This window comes from Olea europaea, unplaced genomic scaffold, assembly GCF_002742605.1.
Source record: "Olea europaea var. sylvestris unplaced genomic scaffold, O_europaea_v1 scaffold2962, whole genome shotgun sequence".
In the NCBI taxonomy this organism is placed as follows: Eukaryota; Viridiplantae; Streptophyta; class Magnoliopsida; order Lamiales; family Oleaceae; genus Olea; species Olea europaea.
In genome coordinates this window covers 22,733-35,758 of record NW_019248239.1, presented here as the reverse complement: position 1 = coordinate 35,758, position 13,026 = coordinate 22,733, and the positions used below count along the sequence as shown (strand labels likewise).

Here is a 13,026-nt window from a genome sequence, read left to right as displayed (position 1 = left end):
AAAGTCATCCTCATGCTCCCATTCGGGATCTTCCTCGGGGTCTGATTCAAACGGAGGTTCGGGCTCGAGCTCAGGCTCAACCTCATTATTGGGCTCAATTACTATCTCCGGTTGGGGTTTTAAACTCTCACTCCATTTGTCTAGAAAGGTCTGACAATAGATACCAAATTCAATCGTATTTGGGTGCTCTGGATGGTTACCCTTTAGCATCTCATCCCTAACAATGAGTCCCATGTTTTTCCATTGAGGTGGAAGTGAATGTATAAGGTTATTCACAGCATCGATATGCGTGATCTTCAATCCCGTATTTACAGCTGCCATACATCTCTCGTAGATATCATGTACGTGTTCAACAAGTGGACGAGACGGGTCAGTCACATAGTTCTCATAGGACTAGATGATGGCCCTACGGTTCAACACTGCTATACAAATTGTGGCCTTTCTAGTGGTCTGATAAGTTCTAGCCATGTCTGTCACATAAGTGTCCAATTATGTGTTATCTTCATTAGTGATATCAACTTATGCATTATGCTCTTGAGGTTCTAATATGATGGCCAATCATCATTTCTTCACGTATATTTAAACAAAATATAATGTACATAGTATATTTCATTCAAAATATCATAAGCATTTTTCATAGATTCAAGCTTAAATGATTAAAAAAAATCATGATGTAGAATATAATATTTTATTCCATACCTTGGGTTTGTCGGATGAGGTCAACTGATAGATGCAAGATGCCATGGAGTGCCTTAAATGTTTCATTTTTTTTTCATCTCATAAATAAAATACACTAAGTCTACATAATCGACTAAACTCGTGCTCTGATACTACACTGTAACGCCCCGACCCGCATGGACGAAAACGTCACTCAACCATTGTACCTTAGCCGTAAAGTTAGTTCAATGTATTTTTAGTAGAAGGTATAAAGATTAAAATTTTAGAATTTCATTAAAGATTTTTTTTTATTTAAACAATAATTCCAATTCTAAAAGAAAACAATTTCAAAAATATTTTTTTGAATGGGTTCCATGCATGTAACGACTATTGACGTGAAATTTTGGCAAAACTTAAAAAGTAATGTTACTGTTCCAGTTTTTGTCTCAAACAGTAATTGTCAAAATAAATTTGTTTTCATAACTATTGACCTCGAAACTTCATCAAATTTTAAGTAAGGTAGTAAACTCTTTATAATATGACATATTCAAAAACTAGCTTCCGTCGACATCATATGGGGCATTAAAATATTTTTCAAAACTCAGCAGCGACCCAGTTGAAAGGTAAAACGGTGCAGTTCACTTAAAATGGCATATAAAATTTCACCGACATCAAAATCACATGATTTAAAATTTATTCAGTAGCTAATCCATGAAACTATAAAATACAATTGGTTTCATCCAAAAATTCCAAGTAACGAGTGAGTTATGAATTTTTTAAAACAATGGTAGAAGCTGAAAAACAGAGACAGCACTCAGCATAGTTTACTTTATGTGACATATAACATTTTACTGATATTGGATTGACATGATTCTAATTTTATTCGGTATCTAACTTATTAGAATATCCAATCCAATTGGTTTCGTATAAAAATACCAAGTAACGAAAGAGTTATGATTTTTTTTAAAGATGAGGCAGAAATTGAAATTTCTGAAGAGATATCAAAACTTTAAGTTGCTAACTTTTTTTTTTATACGGTGATTTGTAAACTTATTCTTATGACGCATATCTACTTTCAAACATAATTTATTCATAACGAGTATTCGTAAAATGGATCCACACAATATTCATAGGAATCGAATTTAAAGAAAGTGTAAACATCTCAAAATTAACTAAAGATGTAAATCACCGGCTTCTCCATGTCATGTTGCATCATCCTTTACAATCATCTACGCCCCAAGAAAAATCCATTCAACCTGTAGGAAGGGAATTAACCCATGAGTTTGAAACTCAATCGATATCATCGGTGCAATTCGTTATCAAATTAGAAATTCCGAACTATAGATTCATACCGCCGCATGTAGATGGATTTCCGGCAAAATCCAATTACTATAGCATTATCATAACACGTAGAGCCGGAGAATGATCATTCAAACTGTTGTAGTGTCGAAGCACCGTACCTGAAGGTACCATTTCATTTAAACATTTATCGAAAAATCAGATTTGAAAACAAATGAACATTTGCACCTCTACCTACCTTGAATTTTCTTGGATAAAAGAACAAAATGTATAGAAAACCTTCATTCTTCTCACCCTTGTTATTTCTTAAACTTAACTCGATATGAAATATTTTTTTTGGAGAGAAAATGAGATGAAATTCGGATTTGAAGAGAAGTGTAGTGAAAAAGTAACCCTCCACTTCTATAACCTTTCTTTTTGATGAAAAATTAAGTGGGGGCGTTGTATTATCATTAAATTTATTAAATTTAGCTTTTAACTAAGAATTTGAAGAGTCTCTAAGCCATAAAAATAATTCATATAAAAGTTTTATAAAATACATCTACATGGTGTTTCGAACTGGGTTACCTATATGAAATACCATGTAGATGACCATTGTGGCAACCCATTTATTCATTAAATCTTTGTAAACAATTTTATTTAAACTTAATCTCTTAAATTGCTGGGCTTTTAATTAACTTATGACTTGGGCTTTCGTAATCTTACATGGGTTGAGCTTCCATAGGTCGTTTCTAAAATAGGTTAGACTCGTGGTGCTAGATCATCACAAAATATTAGCATAATTCCATTTCATTTTTCTCGGCTACTACATAAAGCCTCTAAGATGTCTGGTATACCTCGTTGCTTTTCTTCCTGTAGTCATAAATTTGCATCGATCATTGACATACCTTGGATAATTGACTCTGGTGCTATAGATCACATGATCTTATTTTTCTTCCATAATTTCAGAAGTTTCATATTCAGTAAAATTACCTAATGGTGCTTCTATTCCTGTAACTCATTTGGGTAATGTTCAAGTAACCAAAAACATTTTCCTGACAAATGTTTTATGTGTAACATCCTTTTCATTCAATTTACTTTCTGTCAAAAGGCTCACAGAATCTCTCACTTGTTTAATTTTCTTATCCAACTATTGTTTTATCCAGGACCTTTCCAACTGGACCACGATTGGGATGGGTGAGCTCAAGAATAGCCTCTATCATTTATTGTCAATGGAAGTTTCTTCAAATGCTTTTGCAGCAGCTTTATCTTCTCTGCCTATTTCATTTCCATTTTTTTCTGCGTCTATTAGAACTAGTAGTTATGTTTCTGACCTTTGGCATTTTTGCCTTGGTCATGCTTCAAATTCTAGAATTGTTTTGATTGATGATCCTGCTCTAAAAGATAGTTTTAATGCTAATATTAATGCTCATTGTTCTGTTTGTTCCATTGCTAAGCAACATAAGATTCCTTTTCCTGTTGGCCATCATAAATCATATGCCTTATTTGATTTGATACATTGTGACCTTTGGGGGCCTTTTTCAACACCTGCTTATGATGGGACTCGATACTTCTTAACCATGTGGATGATTTTTCACGCACAACTTGAGTTTACCTTCTTCAAACTAAGTTCGAAACTAGAAAGTGTCTGGAATCTTTTTGCAACCTTATTGAAACTCAATTTGGCACTAAAATTAAAATCCTTCGAAGTGATAATGGAATTGAGTTTCAAATGACTGAATTTTTCAATAAAAAGGGAATTATCCATCAAAGGTCATGTGTAGAAACTCCACAATAAAATGGAATAGTTGAGAGGAAACACCAACATATTTTAAATGTGGCTAGATCTTGGCGTTTCCAATCTAGTCTACCTCTCCATTTTTGGAATGATTGCATCCTCACAGATGTGTATCTTATCAACAGAACCCCCACACCTTTACTTAATAATAAATCACCATATAAAGTCCTATTTTCTATCAAACCCACATACACACACCTTCGAATATTTGGATGTCTTTGCTATGCCACGACCATCTCACATGACTGCAAAAAGTTTGATCCTAGAGGTAGACAATGTATATTTTTAGGCTACCCTTATGGAGTCAAGGGTTACAAACTTCTAGATCTCACAACCAACACCACTTTTGTCTCTAGGAATGTTATTTTTCATGAGCATGTTTTCTCCTTTCTTTCTCCTCAACTCATCACTTCTCCACAGAATGCAGGTCCTTCTTTTAACAATAATCTTCAACATGTCCCACTAGTTTTCACCTATCATCTTCCTGACCTTCTTGATTATCCACAAGTTTCCACATCCCCATCTCCAAATGTACTCGATTCTTCCTCTGATTCTACTTCATTATCCCAACCTCTACCTTCAGTGCCATCACCTACACCTCCATCCACTTCTCTTTAACCTAACCTGCATAGGTCTACAATAACTAGAACTGCTCCTCACTACCTACGGGACTTTCACTATCAACAGGCTACCTTGGCTCCCTCATCTCGCTTACAGGTTCAGGTACATGCTACTTCCTCTACTTGCTCATTTTTTATGTGATTATTTATCATATGAACATTTTCCCCCTTCTTTTAAGGCTTTCTTTTCTTCTATTTCTAGAATTATTGAACTTAATACCTATGCTCAAGCAGTGGAAGATCATGGCAGGTGCACAGCCATGGATGCTGAATTGAATGCTTTAGAACAAAAGAACACTTGGGTTTTCACTGATTTATCTCCTGGGAAGGAGCCTATTGACTGCAAATATGTATACAAGGTGAAATACAATTCAAATGGTAGTGTGGAACGGTTAAAAGCCCTGTTGGCTGCTAAAGGATACGCCGAACAAGAAGGAGTTGATTATACTGAAACTTTTTCACCGGTAACAAAGATAGTGACAGTTAGGTGCCTACTTTCTGTTGCAACAATTCATGGTTGGCATTTGCATCAATTTGATGTCAATAATGCCCTCCTTCATGGAGATTTAAAGAAGAAAATTTACATGACCAAGCCCCCTGGCTACACGAAAAGGAAGGCCTAATCAGGTTTGCAAGATTTTAAAGGGCCTATATGGTTTGAAGTAAGCATCTAGACAATGGTATGCCAAACTTGCCTCATGCTTATTGGCTTTTGGTTTTCCTCAGTCGAAGGCTGATTATGGTCTTTTCATCAAATCAACTGATAGTTCTTTTACAGCACTTTTAGTGTACGTCGATGATATACTTGTGGCTAGTGATTCCCAAGATACTATTACTAATGTAAAGGTTTTCTTGAATGATAAATTCAAAATTAAAGACCTAGGCCCTCTTTGCTATTTCCTTGGCATTGAAGTAGCTCGTTCTTCACAAGGGATTCACATTTGTCAACGCAAATATGCCCTTGACATACTTGCAGACTCAGGAACTTTGGGCTCTAAACTTGTTCGTGTTCCTATAGACTAGAATCTAAAACTCAATAAAGAAAGTGGTAGTGTACTGAAGGATGCTTCTATATATCGCAGGTTGATTGGGAGATTGCTCTATCTAATTATAACTCGCCCAGACATCTACTATGATATGAATACTCTCAGTCAGTTTATGTCCAACATTAAAACAGCTCCTGGTCAAGGCATTTTCTTCTCTAGTAATTCCTCTCTTCAACTCAAGGCTTATTGTGATTCGGATCGAGCCTCTTGCCCTGATACTCGACACTTAATAATTGGCTATTGTGCTTTATTAGGGAACTCTCTTCTCTCCTAGAAATCAAAGAAACAATCAGTGGTTTCACGATCCTCAGCTGAAGCTGAGTATAGGGCCATGGCAGCAACGTGCTTAGAGCTCACCTGACTTAGATTTCTTATTACAGACCTTCAAGTTTCACACCCCAAGCAGCAGAACTTTACTGTGATAACTAAGTAGCCCTTCATATCGCTGTCAATCCCGTCTTTCATGAACTTACAAAGCATAATGAATTAGATTGTCATCTAATTCGAGATAAAATTCTTGATGGTTCTGTGGAAACTTTCCGTGTCTTTACTCATTTTCAGCTTGCGGACCTTCTCACAAAGGCTTTACCTTCTCCCTTTCTCACTTCTCATTTGTTCAAGATGGGAATAGTGAATCTCTATTCTCCATCTTGCGGGGGGTATCACAGCACACAAATGCTGCAGAAGATTCTAATGCTAGTCATGCTTCCTATGCTACACGTCACCAGCTCACACCTAGCTAGGATACTAGAAGCTTCTGATTTTTGTTTTGGTTATTTTTAGGAGTGGGCGCGGTCCGGTTCGGTTTAGTTCTAAAAGGAACCAAACTGAACCAAATACCAATGAGAATTTTAGAAATGGAACCATTGATTTCATTGTTAGCTATGGAACCGAACTGGAACCGAACCAATCGATTCCGATTCGGTCCGGTGCTTTACATAAAGATGTCAAAATAAAATGTTTACTAATAAAAAATATAAAAAAACTACCATTGTGATACTTTTAAAAAAATATAGAAAAATCGAACATATTATACAAAGATTAAAAGAAAACTAAGTATACAAATTTTAAAACAATATGTAAATAATATAAGTTACTATTATCAAACAAATATTAACTTATATAAACCGTCTAGTACTTCAATGATTAAACAAACTTTCATCAAAATGAAAACAAAATAAAAGAGTTTGGAGAGTAAGTCATATATTTTACTGAAAAAAATGCCAACTGAAGGGTTCCTTTTTAACATTTTCTTCAGCCTTCAGGTAATTACAATTCAATATTTTTCTCAATTATTTAATTAAAAAGTGACATATGAACTATATACATAAACATTCGTTTCATTTCCATATGTCATTGCCTTTTGCTTACGTTGTTATACTACAATTTTTTTTTTTTTTTTAATTTTGTTTTACTTTGATGAAAGTTTCTTTTCACTTTAAGAGTAAGTCATATATATTATCAATTTGGTTTCAGGACAAATTGGAGAGTAAGTCTTATATTTTACCAAAAAAGAAAAAAAATGCCCACTAAAAAAAATTCTATGAGAATCGTTCGATTTCCCGCGGTTCCCATACTAGAACCAAGAACTGGACCGGAACAGATCGGTTCTTAATAATTTGTCCCGAAACCAAATTACTTTTTAGAAGAACCGGAACCAAACCGGCCGATTCTAAACGGTTCCGGTCTGATTCCACCGGTTCGGGGAAAAAATGCCCCCTCCTAGATATTTTGCTGAGTTCTATGTTTTTCCTTTTTTTGTTATAAAAGGATAGAAAACCTGTATATATACACGTAGCATTCTTTGTACAAAAATCAATTCAATTTTTCAACGCAATAGAAAGTAGAAAAAATTCTCTAATTTTCTAGTTGCAATTTCTTCCTTCTTCATTCTTACAATTGCATCGATAGTTTCGGGTCATCTTTATTGTTTTGGTGGTAAGGTGTTTTGTTGTCTTTCTTCTTCATTTTCACGTTTTGCTTGAATTCTTGAAAATGATGGAGTATGGGGTAATCGGCGGTTGTGGGTTTTTGTTTGGTTAGGTGGGACATGGTATGAGCTGCTTGTGATGGTGCTAATGATGATTTTAGTGTGATGTGTGAATTGTGGTTTGATTTGATTAAGGAAGTGGATGGCGACAACGATGGCGGTGGTGGACGAAGGTGGATAGATTTTGGTTTGGTTGAGTATTAAGGTAGGGCGGGGTGGGGGTGGGGGTGGCGGAGAAGAAGATGAACTGTTAATCTTTTTATTTTCCATTATTTTACAATTTTCCCATTTAAAATTAATCAAAATATGATGAAATTGGTTTTTTTGGGGTTGACTAACGGTCCAGCTGCAATTGAAATGAAATGTTTGGGATTTTGGATGCAAAAATGAAAATATTTGTGGTATAATCTTCAATGATTTGAAAGGTGAGGTACCCAGCTGAAATTTGCCCTTTACTATTTTGCGCCTTCATCTCCAGTGAAAACTGCCTCCATACATTCTTCGCTTGGTTGATTTTTCTCATTTTTATCTCTCAATTTTCTATTTTTATCTTTTTCTTTTTAATTCTGAAAAATAGTAAATTGAGAAATTTTAATTATTTCCTTTGTTCTTAAATTTATAGATAATATATAGAGGTAATCTATGACGTGAAAAGCAGACCAGATGTTTCAATGGTTCGATTTTGCGGTTAGTTTTTTCTTCATATTCACTTCGAACACTAAGTGACTTTATGAAAAATCTATGTAAATAAAGTAGTCGCTACGTATCTTCATCAATTTGTTGAAGCAATTATTGTAAGAATTAGTCTTATAACTTGCAGTACTATTTTCACAGTGAGAAGTATTTGCTTGACAAAATTATGAGTTGAAATATTGTTGTTTGGGGAGTTTTATTAGTTCTATACTTTTGGATGATATCTTGAAAAAGGTCATGTTTGTACACATACAAGAAGGGAGAGAATTTCGGTTGATTTTATTGCTTAACATAGTTTAATGCCAATCGTAGGAAGAATTTACAGTTTTGTAGCTTCGAAGATGAATACTTGCTAAAGTACAGAAAATTATATATTTAGACCTACACTAGAAAATTATTTCCACTCTTGTATCTTTTCTGGAAGAACATTTGGTTTCGTGGACCCCAATGGGTTTGTGGAAATGTCTCAGTTTATGAACTCGGTGTTGTCAAACAGCCATTTCTTTACAAGCAGATTGATTAAATGTCACAAAATTAATTTTTGTGGTTTAACGTAAGGATTGAATTGTGTTTCTTGAGATTTTCATTCTTGATACTCTAGTTATGTTTGCCTGTTGAGGAAACTTCAGGCCAAAAAGTAAAGCAAGAGGAAGTTTAAGCTGTTTGGGGTTAATGATTGAGTTCATTTAATCCACTTATAGTAGTGGATCATGCTACTTATTATCCAGTAGTAGCAATCTAGGTGTACAACAACAACTAGAAGAAGCTAGGCCTTATTCCCGATAAACCTGTAGTTTGACATATAAATCTTTTGACTCCGTTTGATCCAACTTCATATCTATGAAAGATGCATTTTAGATGTAGGTGAATTATTCGATGCTTCTCTTTTCCAATACAATAATTGCTGTAGAAGTACGGATTACATGCTTACCTTTTGTTATATGACAGTAGCTAAGCATGGGTGAATTAGATGGAAAAATTCTGCTTCGTAAGAAACATGGATATTTGGATATAATCGTGATGGTCCGATCGGCATCGGAGTTGAATATTGAAATCCTTCGTTGGTGAAAAATTGAATTCAAAAGAATCATAAATATTAGTTCAGTTTTCATAAACCACACTTTAATATTAAAGGAACTAAATCTGTTGAAGACTAGATGGTACTCAGCAAAATAAATATTATTAAGACATGATTGTACATCTTTGACATCGAGACTCTTGTCTTGACGTAAATACAAGTCAAAGTTTGAACTGAGAAATCTAGTCTTAACTATTACCAACGAAAAGCAAACATGAAAACATATGAAAACTAAGTCATCAAATCCCAAGAAAGTTTGAGAATGGAAGAAAAGGAGCAGCACAAAGATGGGAAACTGTAGTGCAAATGAGGGGTGTTCCCATACATGAACAACAAGTCTTATTCCCAATACTTGATAGCGACTACATAACTCCATTTTTACCACTATGTTCAATTTAGAGCTACATCTGCTGAAAGGTGAAAGGTCCACGTAATTACATCTTTTTCAATTCATAATATCATGCTTTATTGATTTGGATCCTTGTGTCCCTCATCTAAGTTTCTCCATTCAATCACACCACTATTATGAATTTGAATTTCTGTGCAAGGCATACTTCAACCATCGAAGTTACCTTCTATAAATTTATCGTGAATTGTTACTACCTCCACTTGATGGTGTATGTTTAGTTTCTTATTTTTGTATCTATCAGTAGTATTACCACAAGTCTAACTTGGCATCCTCATTTCTGCTATATTTATTTTATGGATATTTTTTTATCCTTTTGAGGGCTCAATAATCTGTGCTACAAGGGCAACTTCCATATGCTAAATACAAATATCTTAGAACTGTCTAATAATTTTCACTCTTCCCCCCTTTTAGCAAGAATTTTAAGGGATCATATTTATTCACTCACGGAGGATAAATGTTTTACTCTCGTAGGAGCTTTTGCATTAGAATTTAGTATTCTTTGTTTTCTTTAGAATTTTAGAAATTTTGATCCTTTTACATGCTCTATCTAGGATTTATTTTCTGTAGTTGGCACTTCCAATTAAATGAACCATTGTCTTCAGGGACGGAGCCATTAAGGGCCTAGTGGGTGCAGTCGCCGCTACTGAATTTTCACATTACTTCAACTGGGATTTTTTAAATGTAAATTTTTCAGATTTTTTTTTATTTGGTAAATTATTCAGATTTATTTTTTTTTGGGTTTCTTACACAATTTATTTTAGTCCATTTTCTATCTCCCTTGCGGAACCATAATTTTCGGTCTGTCCTTGATTGTCTTTGTCATTGTACATGCAGTTTGGTCTAGATTCATTGTTCATTAACACTTAATATCTTAAGATGTACTTGTACGAGTTTAATTAGTATATTCATGTTCTGCAATACCTATCGTGGAAGGATAATTGACTCGGGTAAACATTTAGTTACATACATTTCTCTTTCAAGAGCATTTCTTTTCATATTCCTTATTCATCTCTCAGGTTAAAGTAACCGAATCAGATCGCATGTGACACTTTGATGACAGTGTACTTTCTAAAGCAACTTGAGATTTTGTAAACTTTTTTCTATCAAGTGGATGCTGAACTTAAGTTTGATCTTACATGTATAATTTCGTATACGAGTGGATTGCCACATCTGAGTCAGATAATCCACCGATAGTGTTTGATAAAGACTTCAGGACACTATCGGATGGCTATGTCTTGGTAATCTCCATTTTATTATTTTTTTTGAACACATGCCTTTTCAACGCACAAAGGAATTTTTTTTTAATTGTTTTATTTTTTTTAATATCATGTAAACAGATTAATCTTTTTATATATACTAAGGGCAGTATGCCAGTGCAGCATTACAGGTGTGTGAGTTGGGTTACAAAGTTTATAGCATTGTACTCGTGATATAGAAACATTCGTGTTATGAAGTTTATAACATCGTACTCGTGATAAAGAAACATTCGTGCATCCATATTTCCATGCCCACGCACACAGATGGACATATGAAGACCTTTTAATTAAGTCTTTTATCCTCATAGCTACTGAGTATATAGCTATTTTCCGTAAAGCATGGATGCAGAACATCGTTGTCCACAGAGAAATCATGCCATTCTTCTCTCTTGAGCAAAGAGACAAACATTCGAGTGACCTGTAGGAGAAAAAAAAAATGGAAAAACGAAAAAGAAGCAAAGTACATTCATGTAATAAAAAGACTCAAAATATGTACCTCCAGCCAGGTAGAAACTGACATTCAAAAACAGGAGATGCTTTTGTCAAAGTGTTTAGAAATGGAATAAATAATGAAGTAAAACCTAATTTCAGTTGGACTGCCTATTCCATGTTTTCCCATGTTATTTTAGTCTTTAAAAATTATTGAAATCTGACATGAAAGGTTTTAGAAGACAACCTGATCTGCACTTTGTTAAGTCTGGCATTATTCCATTGTAGCAGTATCTTCAGATCATACGCTATTATACTATATTTAATAAATAGTAACTGGTGTTTGAAGTGAATGGAAATATAATATTTTGAACTTCTTTTCTTTTAACCTCATCCCATCAATACTTTTATTGGAAGAGAAGAAAATTTGAATTCAAATAACTCCCTGCTATGTTGTAGTGCTGGTGACACGCAATAAAATATTTTCTTTGATAACATGCAGTATTTTGAATAAAAAGGAAAAGCTAAAAAACTGGCAGACACCAGGAGTGGGGCACATTGGATGTGCCAAACTTCTTAATAGTGCAAGACAAATTGAAACTGAGCAGCCTGAGCTATTGATTCTTAACCAACCAGAAATAGTTTTCTCTAGTCCTTTTCACTGGTTGAAGTTTGAAACTGTTTTTGTCTGTCGATTTGATTTAAACAAATTTTTCTTTGTGCTAAAATTTCCACTCAGTGGGTTAAAGTTTGGGTTGTAGTAGAGGACTTTCTCTGGAAAATTCACTTGCCAGTGTGCCTGTTGTGAATTTATGGCATCAAGTGCATCCTCTAGTTTGAACCATTTAATTATTATTTTTTAACCAAGCAGTTTCATTGCTTTACTTGGTGGATGCTTGTCTCCTTGAAGAAGCGAGTTTCTTCATCTTTTATTAATTCTGTGACTCATTTAAGTACTGTCCAATTCTTGTTATACACAGGATGGAGACGTCTTCATTAAAAATTATGCAGAACCTCATAAGAAACTCTTAGAGCTTGGTTTCTTTAGCTCCCTTGGCTTGGAAGATGAAAGAAGTAATGAACTTGCACAAAATGCTGTCGAACTTGCTGTTGCAATTGTGATTCCAAGTTAGTTGTACGAAATCTGGAACAAAAAAAAAAAAAAAAAAACTCTCACTTGTCGTTTCGTTTTCATTTCGTAATGCATTTATTATATACTATATCTTGTCTATAGTTCCTATTCATACCATGCCACATGTTGAAGTAAAACACAGAAGCTTTATGTGCCAACTCAATAAATTAGTAGAAAATTGCATAAACTTGTTTGCCCATGTTGGAGTAAATAATATATTGATGAGATGGAATTTAGGTTGGCTTATGATTGCCCCTTAGCCTTTAGAAAAATTTCATAAATGAAATTTCAGTTCAGATTGGAGATAGAAAGGGTGGGACACTTTAAAGGTGTTTGTTTGTCTTGATATGAATTGAATAACATGGGGGTCATGGAAAAACAACATTATTGATCTCTCTCTCTCTCTCTCTCTCTCTCTCTCTCTCTCTCTCTCTCACATAGTATATCCATTTCACATATTATTTTTTATACTTGTCCCCCTTGCAAATAATTGAGCCATGGACTTCCCAATTTTACCTAAATTACACGACCACATACTTGTCTTTTATCTACTGTAGGTTTTATAATAATATATCTCCAAATTTGTTTGCTTTTTTTTTTTTTTTTTTTTTTTTTTTTTTTTTTTTAAAAGGTGTCCGGG

General features: G+C 34.3%; 1 long non-coding RNA gene across 2 annotated transcripts; it reads left to right on the top strand.

Moving 5' to 3' along the window:
• The first annotated feature begins 7,157 nt into the window (after positions 1 to 7,157).
• Positions 7,158 to 12,424, top strand: LOC111384644. 2 transcript variants are annotated; one of them, XR_002700941.1, is made up of 2 exons: positions 7,158 to 8,076; positions 12,235 to 12,424. It is a non-coding gene; the product is annotated as an uncharacterized LOC111384644 (long non-coding RNA). The 2 variants fall into 2 exon arrangements; XR_002700942.1 differs by lacking the exon at positions 12,235 to 12,424 and adding an exon at positions 10,172 to 10,950.
• The last annotated feature ends 602 nt before the right edge of the window (positions 12,425 to 13,026 follow it).